This window comes from Dromaius novaehollandiae, chromosome 2, assembly GCF_036370855.1.
Source record: "Dromaius novaehollandiae isolate bDroNov1 chromosome 2, bDroNov1.hap1, whole genome shotgun sequence".
Classification (NCBI taxonomy): domain Eukaryota; kingdom Metazoa; phylum Chordata; class Aves; order Casuariiformes; family Dromaiidae; genus Dromaius; species Dromaius novaehollandiae.
The window spans coordinates 110,683,774-110,709,017 of record NC_088099.1 but is presented as its reverse complement, the minus strand read 5'-3'; the positions used below and the strand labels follow the sequence as shown (position 1 = coordinate 110,709,017).

General features: G+C 36.7%; 1 long non-coding RNA gene across 4 annotated transcripts in view; it reads right to left on the bottom strand.

Moving 5' to 3' along the window:
• LOC112992337 (uncharacterized) overlaps window positions 1-25,244 on the bottom strand; it is a 221,599-nt gene that overhangs the window by 59,625 nt on the left and 136,730 nt on the right. For all 4 annotated transcript variants that reach the window (XR_010387877.1, XR_010387878.1, XR_010387879.1 and 1 more), the window contains 2 exons: window positions 3,175-3,258; window positions 2,283-2,618 (listed from right to left, as the gene is read on the bottom strand). This is a non-coding gene — a long non-coding RNA (uncharacterized LOC112992337). The remainder of the gene's footprint in view (window positions 1-2,282; window positions 2,619-3,174; window positions 3,259-25,244) is intronic.

The following is a 25,244-nucleotide window of genomic DNA, read 5'->3' as shown; positions in this document are numbered from 1 at the left end:
TTCCCTAGTACTCACTGCTTCAACCTATTATCTTTGTGTAATCCAGATTAATTTGTGGTTGTCTGGATTCCAAAAGCTTTGAACGTATATGATCACTGGTTACAAGAGTCATTCTTCCTACCAAGTTATACATAAGGAATATATAAAACTAGTTTTCACTAGCAACATGAGCTTTTGCACTGAGTGTCTAAGAATAAGCCATTGCTCAATATGTGCTAGGAGGACAACGTGAATCCATGGGATGCCTTTCAGAAAAGTATTCGCTGAATGTAGGAACTATTCATTCAACTCAGCAGCTTTTGACTCCTCAGAAGTAAGAACAAAACCACTAAACAATCTCTACTAATGACTATGAACACCTGCTAAAAAGCAGAACAATGCAAGACAGAAATGCAAAAAAACATATTTAGTAGTACCTAAAACTCCTAGTAGTTTCATCCAGATCAGCACAAATTCAATAGATCATCTGAGATAAGTTAACTTCTTGACTCAGTCCTTTCCTTCAGTGCACATATGCTTCTAAGGGCATAATGAAAAATTGCAGGCAAGACTGAGCTCCACATTTTATGTTGGTGTCTGAAAATCTTCATATATGTGTGTAGAAAAAAAGATGCTTATAGACTTTAGTATGAAGTTGCCTATCATTCTACCCTGTATCTTCAGTAAGCAATACATTTTGACTTCATTTCAGCTTATTAAATACAAGGTACAGTTCTGTCCCTGAAGCAGTCTGAATCCCAGAAATTTTTTCTTTTTTTTTCCTTGAAAAAAGCACAAGAAAATCGACAAAGGTTTTGTTGTTAATTAAATCTTTGACCTGTTTCCATCCTCCTCCTCTCCTACTTCTCCCTAAGAAAATAATATTGATGGCAAAAAACACAGCTAGGAAAATACAGACCCACAGTTTAAAGTTTTAGAAAAGCATGATTTTATAACAGCTCTCACCACGAACAGAAATGTCACCCACATTTGTTAAAATAAGCTTTAAAATAACATTTTAAACATTTCCCTTTCTGGGAACTGCTCTGGACTGCTAGCATGAGAATCAGAATACAGAAGAGTGAAAAGCAAAAATAACCAATGTGCTTTCTTAATACAAGACAAATGCAAATAGTGATGACAAATGAATTAGATCATTCCTTCAGCTGTTGTCATAAGTGATGTTAGAGTGCACATAAACAGTCTCCTTAATATCAGTCTTGACGAGATTAGTTTATTAAGACCTCAGTAGAACATACTAAGTGTAGGCAAGAAACCTGCAGAACATTATGACTTTCACTCACTACTGAGTTTGGGCTGTTTTTGAACACCATATCCCATTATCCCTCCCTAAGCTATCCAGCTGCAATGTCAGCACATTTCCCCTCAACTTGCATGAAACCAAAGGCAATGGAATGCACAATGATTTGTTAAATACGTCCTACGAGAAGATATTACCGTGCCATCATTGTGTGTGTACTCTGCATTACTCATGCAGCATGTTTATAAATTACATTGTCATCATGAACCTCTTTCATGCACTTTGTTTGTCCTTGCTGTCTTAAAATACATATTAGTTATCAGTCAAAGCTGTAGGAAATATTCTACAAGGTCATTGAGAGCAAAACAGATGTTCATATAATTTATGACTATGAACATGTGCTTGTGCTTTATTAGCCTAAATATTAGGTAATAAATTAAAGGAAATATTATCCTGAAGGAGGTTAATCAACCTGCCTATATGCTGTGTAATTTATTTTACTGTTCAGGGTTTTAAATGCTTTGTTTTAGGTAAGCTGTTCTTTTAACACATGCAAAATAAGAATGCGTGCAACAATATTTTATATCTACATCTATATGTAGATATATCTGTAATAAATGGCAAGTGTTACAGTAACAGTAAATATCCATCAGGAGATTAACACAAGGAAATTGTTGATAATCTTTCATGTGTAGTGTTGAAAATGCAACTTTCATTGCAATTTCCTATGCTAAGTTTTATGGTAAGTTTCATTCCTGAAGAAAGCAGTAAAAATATGATAAAATTCAAAATAGGTTTTAACCTTTAAGTTTTAATACCTTAATGCGCCTTCCCCCCCAAAGGAAAACCTCTTAAATAGCTATAACATGAAATGTAGTAGAAATTTAGAAAATTGTTTATTTCCATTAATGTTATGGATATGTTTCCAATCAACCTAGAATATACATAATCCCAACAATTACTGAAAAATCACTTGCAATATTAAACTGGGTGTGTTACTGAGTTTCCCCAGACTAGGCCCAGATGTGAAGCTTCTCCTCACCTCTCAAAAAGTATTTCTTCTTTTTTTGTGGCATCACATTTAAAATAAGATGTTGCTGTTTATTTTGAGTTTGTTGAAAGGGGTCTTTGAATCCCAGTACATGGAGTTCATGCATTAGTCAAGTGGTGGGGTTATGGCTGATATTCCCACTCTGGTCTAAGGAGAAGAATGGACATCTGATATACGGCGGCCACGGTGCGCTACTTTAGAAGCTGCCAAGAGATGATATACCCTTGCAATGCACCACGGTACTACGAAGATGTCATCCGTGCAGTCCTTCCAACTCTTTCCTGTTATAAGACAGCATGTGCTAGGTACACCTGGTTATTCTGTTTCCTGGTATCACAGGGAGAAACCGTGGATTAAACTAAACTAGAACATATGCACGCACACAAACACACACACAAATACAGTTGTTTAAAATGCTCAAAAGTCATTTGTTGGTAAGCTATACACACTACATCAATTATGCCGAGGCAGAAACCTTGACAGCAAAACCTACTGTCACCATGCCAGACTTGACAAGCTTTTTCTAGCAGATCAGAGTCCTGTTTCTTAGTTACTATGTGGAATTTAGCCACCCTGTGGTCCCCTCCAAATAAAATTAGAATTTGACTTATTGAGTGAAATGCATGGGCCAGATTTATCTAGGATAAAATAGGTTGCTCCAAGCAAAAATCACAGTGTAACAAACCTGAAGTGAACAAACAGAACTTTTGACAAAATCCTAAGGAATTACTTCATCAATTCTTTTAATTCCTAGTATAATATAATCATTCTTTTCAGGAGAGTTTGTTTAATCTTAAGGTTTTGGCATGGGTCTGTACTATTTTAATGAACCCCACCTATTTGTGTGAAGGAAAGAAAACTTAAATAGTACATATAAACAGACCTTACAGATGAATTCTGTATGAGGCAGCAGCTCCTGCTGAGATCCTGTGGGCATTTCAAACACAGCCATTCTTTCCTTGCCACCCTGCCAAAAGAAATGGTGACCATCAATATATAAAAGTAGCCAAATGACTTACTGATTCATACTACCTTTTTCAAAAACATGGGGCTATGTTTTATAAAGATGAACCAATGATTCAAAGGCTTTGCTCAAGGATTAATCTGTCAAGTGCAGACACAACCTATTCCTGCAGCTGTGCTTCCTCTTATCACTGAAGTAAAGTACTTGTTTGCTCTTAGAAGTTATGGACGCACAGCAAAGAGGATTTTCTGGCATAGCTATGATATGTAAGGACAATTTTTCTTCTACTCTTTTTACATGAGTGGCATCAGTAAGCCAAAGCTCTCACTTTCCCTAAATGGAGAAATGAGTTCAAGCGCTGAAGTGCATAGCAGTGGAAACCAAGTTTTATGACTTTTTCTTCATAACTGTTAGGTCAGTCTTTCAGTGTTGTTCATTGTACGCACAGAACCCTGGTATGGTTGGCATTGTCTTCCTACAGAATACGAGGCTAGGAAAGTAAAGATTACAATGTAAGAAGATCATACAGAGTCTACTTCAGTTTCTGCTTGCCTATTTAGGAGACACAAATCCATTCTCACTTGCTCTCAGGCTTTCTTTATACTGTGCACATCTGTCTCCTGTATTAGGAAGAATTTATTTTTGCCTCTGTCCCACCTAAAATATCAAAAAGAATCTCCAGAAGTATAAAACATTTGTTTTACATGATCAGTTATGATGGGGTACGTTCAAAATGACATCAGTAAGATAGCAAGAATGATATTCATAGACCTGCCAAGCTTTCATTTTCAAAGAGTCTCTTTCTATTTCAGTGATACTTTTAGATCATTCGGAGCAATTTTGGGTATACAGAGTGATTCATAATAATTTGGGGGCCTCCTTTGAGAACTAAGGTCTTTATAGGGTTACCAGGAATATTCCTGCTCAAATGACATTTTAATGTTCCTCAGAATTTGTTCCTGTATTCCAATGACATGTTGAGTAGTTTTCCAGTGGATTCCTTTCTGCATCCTGTGCAGGGGACAGGGAAGTTAAAGAACACCTACACAGAGAGGGAGTAAAAATGAGACAAATAATTGAAAGACATTAATTAATTTGTATACTACAGAAGTGTGCCAAAATCCAGAGATATTCCTCAGCAATAATGGGCAAGAAACCATCTTCCTATTTCACCTGAGCTTTGGAGATCCAGAAAAAAATCTAAAATCAGGAGGAAAAACAGGTATTACAAAATTGGGGAGAGGGGGAAGGAGAATACCTATGAGATGAAAATCATTACATGCTGTAAATACTGTTATAATGATTTTTCACTGTCTTCCATTAGAGGAAAAAAAGATTGGTTTATGATATTTTCCTAGATTGAGTGTTCTCTGGATAGGCTTTTGTTTTCTTCTTTCTTTTTTAAAACAAAGCTAAATATTCCCCTTTTGGAAAAAAATAAAAATAAAAAAGGAGAGAGAATATAAGCAGTGGTGGAGGAAGCCACAAGAGCATATCCCTTTTCAAAAGCTTCTCTCTAGACCCTTGGGAAGACCTTGCCAACATTTCCTTTATTTTTGATCTGAGTAGGATCAGTGAAAGTGCTGATCTTAAATTTTTTTGCATATAAATGCTAATCTAGAGCTTCAATTACTTAACTTGCTTTCAAAATCTGGCTTTTTGGTGAATAGCCAACATTTTTGAAAGTTGAAACTCTATTAGCTTCTCTACTCCCAAAACCCATAAAGGTAAAAGACTAAAAGATTGTGTGTGAAGTGCTGCCCTGATATGTGCTGTCAGCATCACAAAAGGTATAACAGTGTCAATAAATCATTGCCTGAATAGTAAAACTTTAAGAAGGAAAACGCACTTTTTATTGCCTAGTTATTCTCATAACTAATTATTCCATAAATGATAAATGACCTTTACAGAACACTTTGAGACAAAGTAGGACTATTTTCAGCTGTACCTTGTTTGTGTTCATAGTGAAAAAAAACAAACAAGCAAAACAAGGATTTGCTTGAATAGTGGAAACAAAGCTAAAGTATTTATTCAAGTGAGAGTTTTGTTGATATGAGGTCAAGCAGATAAGATGGAGCCTGCCTGGTTCTTTTGCCCAACATTTTGAGTAGTTCATCTAGATAAAAATTTACCTTTAATACTGCTGCACCTTTCTTTTCTGTGCCAACTAAATTTTCCTATTGCTAAGGTGACATATAGATCAAGTATATCATACAGATTTTTTTAGCTTAATTCATGCAACCACTTCCAAAGGCTTAGTGTCTCTTTTTCTACAATACACAGCTACTTTTGCTAAAGCTACCACCATCTGGTTTAGCACATAACATTTCTGAAAGTAATCACCTTTCATTTATAAAAACCTCTCAGAACTGCATACTGCAGCTTTACAGTGAATGTGTTTGTTCCTTCTGCTCTTGCGGCAATCATGCAGGAGTTGCATGCTCCTTCTATACATTTAGTCTTGCAGCAAGTCTTATATGAGGAGCACTTGTCTTTCAAGAATCTTAAATAAATAAATAAGAAAGAAGTTGTCTTTTGTATCATTCCATTACTGTATAGTAAGTTCTGGTAAAGACACTGAAAGAAAGTCTCTCCTTCCTGTACAAATTTCAGGTCCCACTGCTGACAAAAAAAAGCATTAAAGCTACATTATATGAGACTTGTATTGTCAGTCCTGAAGTTCCAGATGTGCTCAATACATTGGACCATGTTAGAGGTTTTCTTCTAGTGATCACGGATCCCTGGGCCTTATTTTTTTTCTCCTGATCCATGCAATACCAGCTCCCAAATCAGACTCTGCAGCTTCCCTGGAAGGCTTCTCTTTCACATATTAGAGTACAGGATGAGCAGTTTGGAACCATTAAGTGGCCTAGTGCCATGATTTATAGATCCCACCACATCCTTCAGCAGGAAATTCCTCATTTTTAGCAAGTTACCTTTAAATTAAGATTAATTATTATAATAGATTTACCTTAAAACTTTAAATTATCACATCATTAGCATCATTACTTTATAAAAAGGAAAAATTTCTTTGGTTTCAACAAATAGTCACAACCATTCCAGGAAGTTTACTTCTCTGTTTGAAGTTATAAGCTTTTAAAATAGCAGGAATAATATTATTCTAAAAAACATGCTATAAGCACACAGTCAGGAAAGACTACCTAAGACATATTAAAATTCCAAATAATATACACTGACAAAAAATATGTGTTCCAGTTCCTCTCAGGAAACAGAAGTCTCTCACAACAGCAGTAGGTATTAAAGATAACTAGTTTCACTTAAAAGTACTGTGTGTGAAGGCTTTGTGTTAAAAAAATGTAATGTCATAATCAAGTGAAAAGGTTTTTTTTCTTTGCAAGGATGAACACAGTCATTTGAAATGGACCCATGGCAACATTGAGAACTGCTAGAATAGATCAAAAACATAATTATGAACCTTGTGTTTTTTTAATAAAAATGGAAATGTTTTTCTACATGAAGGTGACTACATGAAAACACTGACCTCGATGTAAAAGTGTCTTAGTTGTTAAAAACAAAGGGTGTTCTGTGCATTTGAGGATCATCTTATGTAAGCAAATAACTACAAATATTAAAGTTTAAAATAAGAACTGCTTCCACACATACCTGGTTTAGCAGAGCACTGCAGAAACCATTTTAAGGGCAATATGTGATATATCAACAGCTTGCGACAGTAATGTTAAGAAATATAACGGTGTTTCATGTGATAGTAAATATTTACTAATACACCTAACCCACTTATATCATGCTATAGGCATGTTGTAAGTAGTGATCAGCTAACTAAAGACTGAGTAAAATTTATGGTAACTGACTTAAGTCCCATTAACTGACCCTAAAGAATACTATGGACTGTCCGATGAATCAAATTAGTGGTCACTGGAGGACAAAAAGCAATCACTGCTACATTTTTTTTTCTTTTAAAAAAACAGAGTGAAAGGATAAATGCAGAAAACATAAAACAATTTTTAAGGCATCCAAAAACAGTTGAAATGTCTCAATATGGATGAAGAGCATTTGGGATCAGGAATATAATAGCAACTTTTATCAGGTCTCTATTGCTATATCTCTTTTGATTCAAAAATAGCATAACACAAGTCAGTATAGGTCCCAAGTTGTTACAGAATTTTTTCCCTTCATTTTTGGAATAGATTTAAGTAGATTTTGTGCTCAGTAGTGGCTCAGCAGTATAAAATTTAGCACTCTAAAGTACTGTTCTTCTATTTTGCCTGCTGTACTCCTCAGCAAGTCAAAGATTCATTATTTCACTTTTACCTCAGAGCTATGGAATTAAATCAGCAACCCACCATGTTCAAAAGCATCAGAGCTCAATATGCTAATTCCTGGATACTACTAAACTTTGAAAAATGAGAGAGATTAATGTAAATTGCCTTTGATGTCAATGTTAGAAATGTTGGAGTTGAAAAATGCTTATGTAACTGATTAATTATGTCTTAGTTGAAGCTATCTGTGGTCAAGGACTTAGATCTGAAGGAAGACATCATATTCCTCTCTCTCTGTTATTCCACAGTACAGCAGCGATTAAACTATGTGAACTGACTGAAATATCTATATTAGTGATTTAACATGTGAACTGACTGACATATCTGTTTTACTTAATAATTCTGTTCTTTCCTTCTCCCATGGAAATAATGCTATTTACTTCCTTTGTCTACAGGTTTCTAGGTTACTAATCTCTGTTCCTCTAAGATTTCAATTATCTCCAAAAAGAGGGAAAGCAGAAATTTGGGAGCCCAACAATATAGTTCAACTTACTTCTTTCACAGTACAGTGTAAATAGGATGAAGAGATTAAGCCAGCTGATATGTAGTATGACAGGGTTTTAATGGTCATTTTGGAAGCTTGAATTATTGTTCACAAGGCAAATTCGACAACTGTAGATGTTTACAGGTAATTGATGCATAGAAAATAGAATTTCTATTTATTTTAACCATGGAGAAGTCTATGCAGCACAATACAAAACAAACTATTTCTAAGTAAATTGGTAGGCCTGTCAGACACAGAAGCAACATAGTGCATTAATTAGCCCAGGCTGGGCTACGACTGCAGCTATACTACTTCTGGTACTTAAGCTAAGCTCGTTTATTGCTAGTCTAGGGATTAATTTAATTTCCTCAATGTGTGGATACCGTGAAGTGCAAGTATCTCCTTAGATTATCAATGAAGGATGACAGACAAATCATTTCAGTCAAAAATGAAAGATATTTGTATTATTTGACAAACTAGAAACTGATGATCAACTACTAGATACAATTTCTTCTGGCCTTCTTGGCACAAACGAAAAGTGCTGTATTTCTTAGACAATTCAATTAATAATTTGCTGTCTGTGATTCTAGATTGCATACCACACAGACAACTACTATGATTAAATTACATTAATTACATTTGCCTAAGCTATTAGCTTTAACTTCTTAGAATATTGCTTTCCTGTTGGCATAGAGCAAATAAGATCTTTTATGAGAAAAGGAATAAGCACTAAGCATGCCAAGTTTCTATCAGCTCCTGTTTTGAAATTAGCTAACAACAATCAGACACTATCAGAAGTTGCACTTTCTCAGAAGCACTACAAAGACAATTTTCTACCAAACTCTCATATTGCCTCATCTACAGATTCTGATCATTTTGCAAGAGACTTCTGTTCAAAGCTTAGTTAACCATCAAATTATCCCTTTGTGACCAAATCCAGGGCCTATCAGCACTTCTGTTGCTGCCTCTGTTTTCTTTTCAGACCATTAGGGTTTTACTCTTTCCCAGTGTAACACAAAATTCAAATTAAATCTAAAACCTTGTGGTCCTTTCCTCCAGACATCAGATCTTCCACTATCATGGCTCATTAGTTCTTGGCATTTAAAGGGAAATAGTGAAATGGAATTTAGGCCCCTGTCCTTCAGTGTATTCCAGTCCAGCTCTCCCTGGAAAATTACTACATAACCTTTGCTTTCCACTTTTACCTCCTTTTTATTGTCCCTCAGAGTTCTTTAATATTCAGGAGCTTTGAGTTTTCTGGTAACCTTTTCCCAAGCTGTAGCTGAGGAGTATCCTCAAGATAGTTTGCACCCCTTCTGCCTCAGTCTAGTCACACATTGTTATTATGTTTCTTATAGAGGGACCTTATTTTAACTTCTTTTTGCTGCTACAGGTCTATATAACTCATAGGACAGGACCATAAATAGCACTACTACAAGCAGAATTTGTGATAATTAACTAAAGTATCTGTTTAGGATAGCAGACTTTGCAGTAACTTTTTCTACCTAAACTAGTTAATGAAATAGTTATATAAAAACTGTAAGAAAGAAATATATAATATTCAATGTATACTCGGAGCTGTGCAAAAGTATTTTAACAGGAGACTAACAGAAAAGACAATCTGCCTTAATATCACTACGTTGTATGCAATATAAAACACATTTGTTTACACATACAGTATGTATATAATATAAATGTTTTACATTAAACATGTATTTTAATGAATATTGGTATCTAAATAAACAGCTTCCTGCAAATCATCAGCAATCTGAAAAAAAGTTATTCATAAAAATCTGTAATGAAGATGTGAAGTTAGGAAAAATCTAGCCTTTGTTGTAGTTCCATTGTTTTAAAGAATATTTTAAAGTATATTCTAAAATAAAAATTCTTAAACATTCAGCTCAGAATATTGCATTTCAAGTTGTTACTGCTCAGGCTATTTCTTTGGTGCGTATTTTAACATGTTATCTCATAAGCTAATCACCAGCAAAGGAAACAGAATTGTTTTTTGCCCTCTACTCATGCCCTGTGAATATTAAGATTCCAAACAATACCTTGTTTAGACTCCCTTTTATGACACTTTTTTTCCTCCCAATCTATTTGCCCTAACCTGTTCTGACAGCCTGGATGACTGCCCTGTACTTGCAGCACGACCTGTTCTGCTGCTGCAGGAATTGATTGGCAGGTTATCGCATGTGAGTAACCTGGCACCAATGTCCTGTTCAGGACTAAGCCTGACACAGCTGGCTCTGGCCTGGTAAATGTAAATTGTTCAAAAGTTGGATTGCTGGGGTGGGGGGAAGTGATAACGATAAAGACAGTTACTACCAGCTCTGTAATTCTGATCTGTTTATTAATATCATAATGAGCATCATCATGAACTCTCACAAAGGACCTTGGACTTAACAAAAACTTCTAATATATGGTGCCATCTAGTTCTTTAGAACTGTGGCAAAGTGCACATTTTAAGATGATAAAAAATGACTTTAAGACATATTAACGATAGTAAGCAAGTCATATTTTATAATGGGTTTTTAAGATTTCTGTCATCAAGTAATATTTCTAGCTAGTGATACCATCAAGACACAATGGCTATGACTACCCTTCATAAAGGAGAGAATTGCTTGCATCATTTCACTGATGACATTAAATCTAATTTTTGTCAAATATGTGAAAGACCTTCAGCATTTGGCAGCTAATAGTAAGGATTAGCATTCTAGAATGGCTGCTGGAATGGCTGAGAAAACAAAAAAAAGCCCTATAGTAATTAGACATCTAAGTGAAAAAGCTTGTTTGGCAGGAATCCAGTGCCCATATATTAATGTAAATAGCCATTACAGCAACTTTCTTTATTGATGTTCTCATGAGATCCAACAATACGAATAACAAAGATGTGCCAACTGTTTTCCACTGGAATAATCTGTTAAAGCCAGAAAAATAATTCATGAAATGCCATTGTCCAGCCGACAGTCATTTATATACAAGTATAAAATACATTTGTATTTTACTTTTAAACCATAACATTCTTTTGTGCTGCTATTAAGCTTTTCCACCTATGATTGATAGAGTGATTCCTTGGTTTTAGTAAAGCATGCCAAGCAGAACAGCAACAAGATCATCAATAGGAGCATGGCCTCTTGGGGAAGCACCAGGAGGAAGGAAGAAAATTTAGTTTTGACCTTTTTTGAGACACAAAGACATTTTAAGTAAGTTACACTAGCATCCTTCCAAAATTTCCCAAAATGATTGCTAAATTGCAATTTTATTAATCTTAGAAAAAAATAAACAACACTGAGGAGTGTTCAAAAGTACTTCTAATTAGATGGGCCTGTCCTCTTCTGAAATAAATGCTTAAAAATAATCTGTGCTCTCAACCTTTGAAAACTTATGGCACTGAAAAAGAAGGAACATGACTATGTTAAAAAACTTATGAAAGAAGCATCTAGGTGATTTCTGTCTTGACACCTCCTCCTTCTTTTACCCCCCCCCCAAGAAGCTGGAATCAGGGAAAGAGTATCCATGGAGTGTAAGAAATAGGTGTGCTCATATAATAACATTAAAATTAAAAAAAAAAAGTTTATTCTTCCTCTTTGCTGACTTTATAAACAGTTTATAAATAGTAAATGACTCAGAACTACTAATCTTACATTCTTAAATGTATTTCTGATAAAGATCTTTATAAAATGAACAACTGGGCAGATCTATTTCACTTTCTTTGACAGTTTACCTTCAGAAGCAACCTATATTCTTCTTAATACAAGATAAATTTTATGAGACCATAGTTTAAACTTAATCTGGAAAGTAAGTGTTGGATTTCCAAAGCCAGTCACAATTATCCTCTGCCTTTCTTACATGTCCTGGCACCTGCTTTGTACAGAAATTCTGTACAGTTTTGGAATTGCTATATAATATCAATCCTGAATATTAGTAAGTGCTCTGGTTAGATTTAAGCAATGTGTTTATTCCAGGAGATTTTGATTTGAAAGTGTATCTCACCTAAAAAAAAAAAGGAGAGAGAGAGAGAGAGAAAGAAGGAAATTTCTTACAAAGTGTTCTTTGAAAGTAGAGCAATGTGATTTTGAAATAAGGGGGCAGGCCAAAACAGCATATCATAGTCCATGTGATGCTCTAAAGCAGAGGAGATAATGGTGGAGGCCTAGTCTTTCAGGATTTATTTTTACTTCTTTTTCCTTAGAGTAGTAGATACATAGCCATAATATATAGCCTGGTGACCTGGTTGGCAAAGCCAGGCTTTCTTGCTTACTGCACACATGCATATCAGGTAAGAAGTGAACTGTAAGCAGGCATCAATCAGAAAAGAGTATCTTGGGAAAAGCACAGAGGGTCTCTATTCTGTTCCCTTTTTTTGCAGGTATCATAGCCAGCATTTTCCACACAGAGCTGAACCACTGCGAGAAGGAACGAGTTCCCTTAGCCTTTGCCCGTTTATCTTGGTGCTGAAAAGAAAATAGATTAATGAAGCTCTATAACAATGGGTATTTGTTTCAACGTGGAGTTCTTTCTCTTAATTTATCATCACGACCAGCTCAGAAAACAAAAAGCAGCACAGGACTGGGCATCTGGTGAGTATAGAAGAGCAGATGGGGCCAGGATCATTATTAGAAAATTTGGCAAAGATATTTAATTTTGTATTTGTTTATTTTAAATACCTTAAACCAGAACTGGGTAGAAGTGAGCATCTGGGAAGAGACAGATGGGGCAAAGGGATGGTGAATCTGCCAAAACCTAAGGAAACAATAGAGTAACTTTGGGAGAGACTGCCTGAAAGAGGAGCCCTGAGGAAAAAAATAAATAAATAAATAAAAAGGGGGAGATGAGGAATATAACTACAATATGTCATATGGAAATATAGAGAGAGGAAATTGGAAGTTTAAATTTTGTACTGTTGAAATGTGAATGGTGTTATTCCTGACATTTAGACTGTACTAGGCTCAGGTTAGAAACTATCCTCTGTGTGAGGAGATAAATTATTTTGTCTCTTCCCTCTACTTAAATCAAAGCCAGATCTTGAATGGTCAGGCAAGTGTTCTAAGCTCTAGGATAAAATTCTCTAATGGAAACAGCGTTTAAACAAATCTTCCAAAATGGAGCAGTGTCAACAGGACAGACTGAGAGAATCCCATAAGCTATACATTAGATAGTGGTAGGTAGAGAAGTCTTCTAGATGTGGGAGATTTACATTCAAGTAACGGAATATAAAACTAAGTCTCCCAAATCTAATGTTTTATAATGTCTAATGTAATGTTTTAAACAAAGAACTGTTAAATAAAATGGGAAACATTGCCATTTTGCAGACAGGCAAATCTAAACCTTGTTTATGAGACTTCAGATGGTTTATTCTGACATTTTTGTATCTATATCTTTTGTTTCAGTTTTAAGTGTCAAAAAGCTCCTATCTTTCATAAAATAAAATAATTAATTGAAAAAAAAATTACTCAATAATGGTTCTGCATATGACCATGCAGCAAAAAAAATCAGAAAAGTCTCAAGGCTCTAATTTTTGCACCCTTTATTTACCAGAGAATATAATGCTAGCCAATAAGTTAGGCTGGCTGAACTTGGATACCTGGAGTAAAGGTATTTTTGCAACATCTTCCATGATAAAAATGTAAATCACAGTAGAAGAAAAAGCTTTTTTCCAGGATGGGAAACCTTAAAGAACGCAACAGTGAAAACTTGATATAAATGAGCAGAGGTCGTTTGTATGTCAATATCCTTAAGATACATAAACCTGCAGAGAAGGATCCTTGAGGATCCTCCTGGATCATCTGAGTGTGCATCCAGCCGTTCTTTGACGTGACACAATCCTGTCCAGTGTAAACTAATCAGTTGTTGGGACAGCTACACTAGCACTCCCAGAGTTTCAACCAGTACCATTATTGGGAGCAGTAGGGACTGTGCAGTCAGGCTGGTGCTAGGCCAAAAAACTAGCCTGGTCATGCATAGCACATACATCATCTCATATAAGTCTCTGTTCTCCATAGCCCAAACCACTGGAATAACAAGCATTGTGTGCATCACCTACAGGAGTTTTTTTAATGGTGCACTTCAAGAGATATATTTCTCTCAAAATATTTACAGGAGAGGCTTAACCCCAGGTGTGAGTGTGAAAGTGAGCATAGTTACAGAGCTGTGATGAACAATTTAGCCATTCCATGGCACAGTACACTTACAGATTAGTATTGATATTTTGTTTAGAAAGAGGACTCTGTTTTTCAGCAGGTCATTTACATACTGTTATTTTATCAGCTGAAGAAAATTAAACTGAAAGTAAATCACAAATACAAGAAATTAAAACAGATTGAGAGCTAAATTTAAATCTTAAATTGAAATTTAAACACTTAAAACATGTTATTTCAGCTTGTTTACTCTCCAGTCATTCCAAAACTAAAAATGAATATAAACAACATGAGAACATTCAATTCTGAATGACTGATTTGAGAAACTGCATACCTATCAGCATCCTGACACCCCTACTCATAGTTGCATTTGACTTTTATGGAGAATTTGATTTTCCTATTGTGCTGCAATTACTGAAGCTATGTCAATTACCTTCTATCTTTTTTATACTATCTGTCAGTGTGTCAGGATAGTTTAATAGCTTATATTACCTCTTACTCTTCTTTTCCTACAATCTTTAGCTGGTGATTTAAAGGTCAATGTTTAGTTAGCTAAAACGACTACTTAAAACTGAAGTTTATCACAAAACCATTTCTCTCCTGTTGGAATGCCACCTCAGCTGAGACAAATTCAGACTCCACTTTTTCATGACTATTTGATAGAGAAAACCCTTTATTGAATAGAAATTCCAAAAAGTTTCAGTTGTGAAATATTATATATGTATATTTACCATTGAGTCTAACCATTTTGATATTTTGTGGATCTAAACTGACTCTTTTGGGAGATCATACAATGCTTTAATTTCAAAATTAAAGTAACATCATTATGCTATGAAAATTACTATATGACATAACATTCTGTGCATTCTGAGAAAAGTTCTAGTTAAAGAATATAAGACATATGTAGGAAGTGGAAATTATCATCACAGTTCTCAGAATAAATGTACATACAACATAACTACAGGTAGCTCAATATTGACGTGTGCTGGAATTAAGCCTTTCAAGACATTTCAACAAACCAGAACATTTTGCTTATGTGAACTGACTAGGTGAATGGACTAGAAATTAATATTTCATTTTGATTTTCTCAGTTGGAGATTCTCAAAAAAACAATGATTTTCTAGGAAAAACATTAAGCATAAACACTGCCTTTTTCCAAAATAGTTTTCAATGGAAAATTCTTCAATCTTACCCCTTAAAACACTTTATATGTATATTTTCTGAGAACAATTTTATAGAATTTTACACTCATGCTCTTTAGGTTTTGGAGTTTCAGATTTTTTTTTTTTTTTCTCAGAGATCTAAAATGAAAAAGTCACTATCCTTCTTTGAAGCTGATCAGATTGTTATGGACAATCGACATCCTTGAAAAATCAGTTGTTGAAATCCTTTAATAGCAGCTTATACACTGATAAAAAAATGCTTTTTTATTGTTGTTTAAGCCTACTTGCCAGCTTAGAATGTTGTGATATTTATTATCAGAAAATAGATAGTTACAGGTTCAGAAATCATACTTTATTTAACCCAGGTCTTTCTTTTCCCTCTTATATTCTTCCTATTTTCAATATTATGAGTAAGTAAAACCTAAATTAAGATGCACCTTATCAAAACTTATTTAGCATTGAACTGAAAGCACAGTTCTGAAAAAAAGTATCTTAGATGTTCCTAATTCATATCCTACTGATTATTCACAATTTCCAAGGAAGTTTTCAGTTTATATTTGAAGTTTTAACATTATAGATACAAAAATAGAGCCTAGGGATGTATAAGGCTACAATTTAAACTATTCATATACTTTTAATCTTCCATTCTGTTAAAATTTTGGAATAAAAAAGCTGGGTTTTAATTTATTTAGTATAATCACAAGTTTCAGAGGGAATTATGGTATAGAATAATAAGAATTAACCCCACCTTTCCTGTTCTTCTACTGTGGTTATCATCTCAATCTGCAAAGTGTGGTCATTGTCAAACGTAACAAATACCAAGGTAAGTCTTCAGGGGACTGCAGTCCACCTTCTGCACTTTCAAGGTAAATATTTTTAAATGTAGCTCTTCTGGGATTCTTTTTTTTACCAGATCCTTCTGTGGTTGGAAGTGATCTTGTAATTTCAGGGTTACATTTATTAGCTATTTTTTTACACTGATTTGTTCTTACAGCAATGTTACTGGCCATCTTAAACTGCACTTCCTATTCACCCAGGTTTCCCATGCTACATTTTCACATTTATAGAGGGTAACCAGGTACCTCTAGGTCTTTATTTTGCTAGGCTATGATGTGCTCATATGTGAATTATCTGTATAATGGCACAAAGCATGGAGCAAAGATGCTCAAGTTACAGCACAGAGGTTGGCAGCCTTGCAAGCAACTGAGCTGAGTAGACTAGTGCTAGATGAAGTGCCCTGAGCTCAGTCTCTCAGGGGTGTATTAGCACAGGCACCAATTTGTGCAGACATGACTAGACTGGGAATGCCTTGACCAACGGGATTGCCTTGACCCTGCTTCCTCGCGCTGCCACCCCTAGGGTCCTCGTGGATCGGTACTATGTACAGTGGAGAGAATGAGAACCTATGACTATCTCATATGAGACTTATTTTGAAAGTTTGAATGCACTGAAAACACCGTGTTTAACATTCTGTATTAGAACAGAGCAAGAAGGAAAAAAAGATTTTAGGCATACTAGCATAAATAATATAGCATTGAAAAATATTTTTTCTTTTCACCTCCTGTTTTGATATGTAGTGATAAGAATACAGTTTTCTTAAAGTTGTATCATTGGCAATGTACTTCTCTGCTGAGCTTCACAGGATTTCACAGTATGGTTCTTAGTACAGACCTATTTCTTGAAATTTAACAGACTTAAAATATGCCATTATTACAGGTAAACCACTTCAGGGCTTCACTTAAAAGAAAGAAAAATCTACGTTAAGTCTCTCTAACACCTATTAGAAAATGTCCCCAGATATGTAGATGTCTTTTGAAAATAGGCAAATGCCAAGCCTAGTAGAAAACTCTACATTTGTTTCTTTCAATAAAGAAAACTATTCACTCAACAACAAAAAGAACATTTGGAGTCTATGTCTCCTTTACAAAGTTTCCGCTTTCTAATAAAAACCAAAATATCCTACTGTCTTCTTCTCTTCCTCCCCTTGCCCACAATCCAATATTTTTAAGGCAAGTACCATGACTCCTAGAGGTGAAGTTTTACAACTCCAGATCCTATTTTCACTTTCAGGCATGGCTGCATAACTGGGTCATTTGTCCTAAAATGCAGTGTTACTTAAATCTTTTGGGCAGAGAAAAACATGTATTATAGTAGAGCTTCATGAGTTCTGTATCTCATGAAGGTGCGATCAAGCTAAGGAGGCCAGGCCATAAAGAACGGTGGCATGAAATCTTCAGATTACAGCCCCAAGGAGTTACTGTGGCTGAATTCCAGGATTAAAACGTTTTCCTTTATATGCATTTTTATGCATAGTTATGTTTTATGTTATGGTTTATTTATGTTATGGTTTAAGTTATGGTTTATTTCTGACTAGTTCTTAAGGGGGTTCCAGAAATCATAGTCTCAAAACTGTAAACTGAGGTACCTTAAATAGTGTGTGTGTGTGTATATACACATACATATATAAATATGCATATATATATATTTCTAAAAACAAATGATAATGTAATAAAATTAAGAAAACAGGAGGGAAAATCAAATATACTCACTAGTATTCAACATCTAGTGCCTATGACTTATTGCATAGAGGAGGAAATTCCCATCTCTGGACCTAAATATAAATGACTCTCTGGAAAAAAAAAAAAAAAAAAAAAAAACACTCTTCAGGGCCTTCAGAGATTTTTCTGGAAGTATCTGCCACACAAATACAGCTCTAAGAATATCTCTGTTGCAAGGAAAGTAACCCCAAATGTTTAATTCCATTTATATTTCACCTCAGGGTAAAAGTTTATGAAATAAAATTTGTTTGTAAGTGAAAGCTTGTATGTTCTCCAATTAATTTTAATGAGAGAAGTAACTCTTTTAATTAGTGGAATGAGATGAGGGACTGAGCTGTATGTGTGTGTTTTTAGTCTAACTGGACTAAAAAAAAAAAAATGTCAGCAAGCCATCCAGCTATTTAGATGGTGGTTTGGTCTTACTATCCTAGTATGTGGTCAAAAAATCAGAAGGTGCCTAAAGCTTGCTAAATGGTATAAAGAGGGGAACAGAGGAAGATATGTTTCTGCATTGTGGTGGTGCTACTGAGCTTAGTTATAGTTATGCAACATGAGATATTTATTGTATGCTATATTCCATGCAAACAAATCACCTTTAAATTGCTACTTATAAGTCTGTCCCACACCTATTAAATTTAACCCTCTCCTGCATTTTATTCTTATACCTTATGGAGCACAACATTGATCACAATCATTAAGGCAGAGAGTAAATGGAAATGAGGAATAACAGAGAATACTTCAAAGCCTGCCCTGCCATATATTTGGACTGAATTTCAGATGCATGTTTCAAGTTACCTAACAGTGCAGTTACGTAATGGGAATTCTCCAGAAATCTTTCCCCCTCTCCCTTTATTCCTTTCAGTCTTTAATGAAAATAAATGTCATATTTTCTAAGATCCATTATACTGGGAAAAGTGCAGTCTTCATTTAATAAAGATCCATATTATAAAATAATTTATAAATTCTAGAAACATCTAGACCATGTAGAAACTCTAGATGGTCAATGGTAATCTAAGAGCAATCAGACGTTTCAGACTGCATGCTCCTTCTGCTGTCTCATACTACTTTATGTCTCTCAGCTCTAAGCTACCTATGTCACGGGCATTGAGAAATTTCCTGTCTTGGATTCCATTGGTGATTTAAAATTAGCTTTATCTGCAGTGTTAAGTTTTGCGGAGCTTCATACCTGGGGATTAGAGACGGACAAAAATTTTAAAATCTTTGCATACCCCAGAGCATCCAACAGCAGCAGAACATTATTTATGCGATGGATAACACATACAGAAAACATACTGAAAGAGCTCATATGAGGAAGTGCAGGCAATAGGCTAATTTCAGACATCAAAGACCACATACTGCAACTTAACACACCGCCAACTTGCTGCAAATATAAGCCCACATGGAGTGGGGATTGAAGCTGTGGAGATTGAAAAACAACTGCATACTGAGTAGCACTCTGTGAAATGGTTTTTACACTGTGAAATAAGCCTTTTTTTTTTCTTTTCATCTGCCAAGAAAAAAAAAATCCTATTTTTTGGCCAGAACATTTTCACATTGATCCATAAATACTTTTTTTTAAACCTCAAGAACTGATTTTTTCCTTCTTCTCAATTGAACAAGTAATTTAGCAGTTCAGTGATAGCTCTGCAAAAGGAATTTTCCCACTCCTCATCCTTCCCAGGGTTTTTAAACACAGTATATTTGGTGGCTGCCATTCGAAAGTCAGGCTAGACCGCCAGCAGCTGCTAAGCCATGACTCACATATCTTTGTCAAAAATAGGGAAAGTATTATAGAAATAGTTCATACAAATAAAAAAAACTTCTGTAAAATGTGTTTAAAAATTGTGATTTTTTTTTAACAGCAGCTAATTTATTTGTGAGTTCAATTAGTGGCCCATATCAAAATTTTACATTAATATTAATTTATAGCAAATATCAGAATATGTTTTTACATGTATAAGTTTTTTCTACTCAGTTTTCTTTTTTTAAATCATGAACTAGATATTCTTATTGCTAATCCTTCAATTTTAAGTTTCACTTTGTTAAATTATAGTTTTCCTTTTCTCTCTCTCTAGTATAAATTTTGTCAATTACTCCCAACTATTGTCACCTGCAAAAAGGAGACATTGAAAGCAATTTAGCATAATAGGATTTTTTTTATGTCCTGAACACTGACAGTTCTTTAGTGGATGATAAATCAAGTTCATGAGATGAATCATAGAAAAAAGAAAACTCAAATGTTTTAAGTATTTCATTTTTTGGAGCGTCCTCAAAGAGTCTGTTCAATATAAAGCACAATAGCTTTCTCTGACATCCATATGCTATTAACTTTTGTGTGGGCATATGTATAATTTTACAGATTTCAGTGGGAGATTTGGAGAACAGGTCAAGGTGACAGCAACTCTGTGGAGTAATTTCCTTGGCAAATCTCTAAACAACATAAAATTCAGCTCTTGAAATTCTATCTCTCTCTCTCTCTCTCTCTGTCTCTCTCTCTCTCTCTCTCTCTCTCTCTCACACACACACACACACACACACACACAATCAATCTGCTTTTTGTGTGCACATTTAACCTGAAATTTTAGACATAAGAACATAAAGATACAGGAACTTCTCTTGTGAAACCACTCCAGAAAGACCATTTAAGCACAAGAGCCTGTCTCCAACAATGTATAACACACCGTTTCTCAGCCACAGCTCTTCCTTGCTCTCTTTTATTTTGCCCCCTGAATTGGCTGAGTCAGCTGCCAAAAAAAGGGCGAGGAGAAGGGAAGATATCTCATAACTGTAACCCTAAGCACCAAAAGAAAGGCTTGAGAAATAAGACACTGCTGATCTGGTATACACTGTAAGAAACAAAGAAAGGGAAAAAAAAACCCAAACCTGTAAGTGCACAGAGATGTGCACAAGAAAACAATACAGTACTATATGCAATACTTTTTACCTAATCTAAAGATTTTCATCCTGAATTAAGAAAAGGAAATTAAAATATGGACAATGTATTGCAGACAACAAAAGAAAAAAGCAAAGTACAGTGGTGAAAGGGGGATAGACTCTTAAGAAGATGATGAAGTCTTTTAATAATAATAAAGTAGGATTTTTTTTGTTACTCAGTTTGACAATCTCACTGTTTCTTATTTTGCTTGAGAGAGAAAAGGAGAACCTTTTCAGAGTTCAAATCATTGTCGTTTTCATGCATATACAAGCTACCTTAATTCTTCACAGAGAAAGAAAAGAGGAAATGTGAAATAGCTGTCTTCCATCATTTTTACCAGTATCTATTTTCACAGGAAAATATACCCTATTGGCTAAATACTCCTTACCGAAGCAACCATTAGCCAACATCAGAGACTGGACATTTAGGGTTAGAATAAAACTGTTCTTTTTTAATATCCTAGTTCCCTCTCTGTCTATATTTCTGCCATGAGATACCCAGATGAAAATAAATAAACAAAACAGAGAGCAAGAAGCAAAAAAAAAAAAAAAAAAATCCTTTCAGATAGAGTCACAGTCTCCATCAATATTCCTTCAGTGAGAGTTAATTATTTCCAGTGACAAAGGAAATGTGGAGCTGCACCAACATTGCTCCCAGCACAACTTTGTCTTTTAGGCCAGGTATAGCGCTGAGGGGCTCAGGTTCAGGCCACACCGGAAATTAGGGATACAGTTTAAGGTAGGGTTAAGGTTAGGGTTATGGTTAGGAGTGAGATAAAGCCTATCACTCCACGGGGAGTGGGGCTGCAAAAAGCATGCCGAACAAAATGAGGAGCTGCATCAAAGTTGATCCCAGCACAACCTTTGTCTCTGGGCCACAAATGGGTCTTGTGGCATCAAATTCAGGCCCCACCTGAGATTAGGGCTAGGGCTACAGTTAGGTTTGGGGTTAGGGTTAGGAGAGAGAGGAAGGGCATGTGTAAAGCGCATGTGAAAGGAAATGTGGCGCTGCTTCAAAGTTGCCTTCTCTTTCAAGACAGGCATGGGGCTGATTGGCCCCATTGGTTCAGGCCACACCTGAGACTTGTGCTAGGGTTAGGACTGGGGTTACGGTTAGGAGAGAGGGAAAGCCTGAGCCCCACATGTCATGGGGCTTAGAGAACCTGCTGAAGGAAATGCAGGGTGGCACCAAGATTGCTCCCCGCACAACTTTTCCCTCTGGGCTACAAATGGGGCTGGTGGTGTCAAATTCAGGCCACGGCTGAGATTAGGGTTAACATTAGGGTTAGGTCTGGGAGAGAGGAAAGGACTAGAGCCCCATGTGGAATGCAGCTGTAAAGGGCATGCCAAAGGAAATGCTGGGCTGCATCAAAGTTGATCCCATGGCAATATTGCCTTTTCGGCCAGGTCTGGTGCTGATGGGCTCAGGTTCAGGCCACTCCTTAGATTAGAGTTAGAGTTAGGATTAGGGTTAGGAGAGAAAGGAAGCCTGGAGGCCTATGTGGAGTGGTGCTACCAAAGGTATGCCAAACGAAATGCTGAGCTGCACTGAGATTGCTCCCAGGACCACTTCCTTTTTTAGGCCAGGTATGGGGCTGAAGGGCTCAGGTTCATGCCACACCTAAGATTAGGGGTAGTGTTAGGGTTGGGAGAGAGAGAAAGCTTGGAGCCCCAATAACTGTCTATGCTGACTCATTCTATTAATTTTGAAGTGCATGGCCCTTAAAATTAGATTATTTTAAATACAACACTTGAAATTAAAAAAAATATGTACTTCACTTTTTTTGTAAGAGCAGCAGAGGAACAAGAGCTAGCAATGAAATATGCATAAGCTCTAACACTAACTTTCTCATAAGATCTTGTACTGACACTGTTTGATGTCCCATTGAAAGAACATTTGACCCAGACTTGAAATCCTATCTATCAAAAATCGTGATATACTGCAATAATTTGGAAGAATGCATTGGAAAAACTCCAAAGCAGAAGGAGAAAGCTAGCACCTTTTTTTGACTTGCTGTGAAGACAGAAGATTTTTTTTCTGCTAAAGCTTGAAGTGAGGGGGCGGGGAACTTTTTAAGTTAAAAAGTTTAAAGTTCAAAAAAAAAAAAAAGAAGCAAAACCTGTATGAACTTCTACCTCCTCCAACCTCTAGTTTTGGAAAGAAAAAAGTCAGAAAAGACTCTGTGAACATTCAAAGCCTACATTTTAAGCAAGACTTCACTTAAAGTATGTATGGGAAAGTGCGGAAGAATGCTGAGAAGATAGGTGATGGAAGCTAGCCAGACCGTTCCGTGGGAAAAGGAGCACCAACAGGGCATGTTGACCCATAGTCATGTGGTTGAGCCTGTGCCAGTCTGGTGCTGCATCTGGGCTTTGAATCGAGAATAACGATGGCCCCAGACTGAGCGGTGGCGGCCGGTAGCCACATTGCTTGCCAAGCTGGCAGTCCCCGAGGACTGGCCAGAGTTGGCACAGGGGGAAAATGTTACCCCAAAGGCAGTTGAATCTGCTTTACAGGTCATGCCCTTCCGCACAGCTTCGGAAGCAGCTTGGAAGCTGGCTGGACGATTGAGGTGGGCACTGCTGACAGACATTTGAGCCTTAGATAACGAGGTATTGTCTTTGCAGCAACGAGTGAAAGATTTGGAAAAGGAGGTGGGGGATTTGCGAGATGCAGAGGTGATAGCCCAAGAAGTGATTACAGCACAAGCTGAGAGAAACCAAGATTTAGCCCATAAGATGGAGCGGCTAGCCCATAAGATGGAGCGGCTAGCTTTGCGAATGGCTAATAAACGCCACAGGCGTTATGGGAAGGTGCCCACTTCTGTTTCTCAGGTGCGGGTGATTGTAACTCGATCCTCCTGGGATCTGGAGGAGTGGGATGGTAATATTTGGAGTACCTTATCTGACTCAGAAATTGAGTTTGATATTAAGCAAGAACGAACTGACGCTCAGGTGCAGCCGTTTGTTCAGATGTAGGGGGAGCGACAAATAGATAGAAATACTGTAGAGCAGTTAAGGACTTATACGCCAGAAGAATTACGTGAATTTTTAACTATTTTCCAACAGCAGCCTGGGGAGTCTTTGTTAGCCTGGTTAGTGAGAGCATGGGATGCAGGTGCCGGATCACTTATTCTCATAAGAGAGGAGCTGAATTTAATGAGCCCCTAATCAACTGATGCTCAAGTACAGGATTACCTTACCCAATTAACTTCTGCACAGGATGGGGCAGGAAGTGTTATTGTAGCTCCAACCTTATGGTTATGTGCCACTGTGGTAGGTGCTTACCCATCCACAGGTGAGTTAGCTGCTACAGTGGGAGCGTGGTGTACTTTTGAGGTAGGGATCAACCTGTTGCAGCAGCTAGGGGTAGCAATTGGATTAGCAGATGGAGAGTGACCGCATGGTGTGGAAATAACGCGGCAGATGAAAATCCAGTTATTAAGGGGGGCTTCCAGTGCCTTAAAGCCGCTACTACTTGGCATAGTAATGTCTGCAACCGGTACAGTGAGGGCTTTGGTAAACAATATAAGGGATTTGGCACTTGTTGGTGAACCATATACTAAGCAAGTGAGAGCAGTTCGGAATTCCAAGGTGAGAAAATTAGCAGGGACTGCGAAATTGAGTGGAAAGGTAACAAGGCAACAGATGTGGACTGATTTGCTGCAGGCCGGGGTATTACGTGATGAAATAAATGGTCTTTCTACTGCTGACTTAGTTAAGCAGTGGCAGCGGTTACCTGCTAATCAGCAATATCGGACACAGCCTACCACCCCACCTGGTCCAGCCCCAGTGTGGAAACTGCCACCCAAAAGACAATGAGGGGGAGGCCGGTCCCTCACAATACGAGCGTCCATTGTGCCTTACCATTGGGGGGTCCAATGCCCTTATGTACCCCTGCGAATTTGCTGGTGCTCCGGAGGAGAAATTGCTGTGCTTGCTTTAGTAGATACTGGGGCAGAAGTTATCATACTACATAGCGTGGTAGCTCTGGGGAAGGCCACTACCCGTATATGAGGGTTGGAAGGATCGGCCACCCCAACAATACAGGCTGTAGTTATATTAGCAATTGGCAAAAAAAGAAAACTTTTTCTATCCTGGTTTTATTAGCACCAATTTGTGAGTACCCCTTGGGGATCAACATGTTACTGGGCAGAGATATTCAGACCCTACAAGGATTGTTTTCCTTGGGGAAAAAGTGCTGCATTACTGCAGGTGAGATCCATTGCTTTGATTAGAGGGTATCCAAAATGGGACCCAGTGGATTTACTGGTTCCCCCCACTGTGGTACAAATGAAGCAATACAGAATTCCTGGCAGGAAAAAGGACATTCAGGAAACTATAGATGCTTTATTGCACACTCTGATAATACACCCTGCCTTGTCGGCTTTCAATAGTCCTATTTGGCCTGT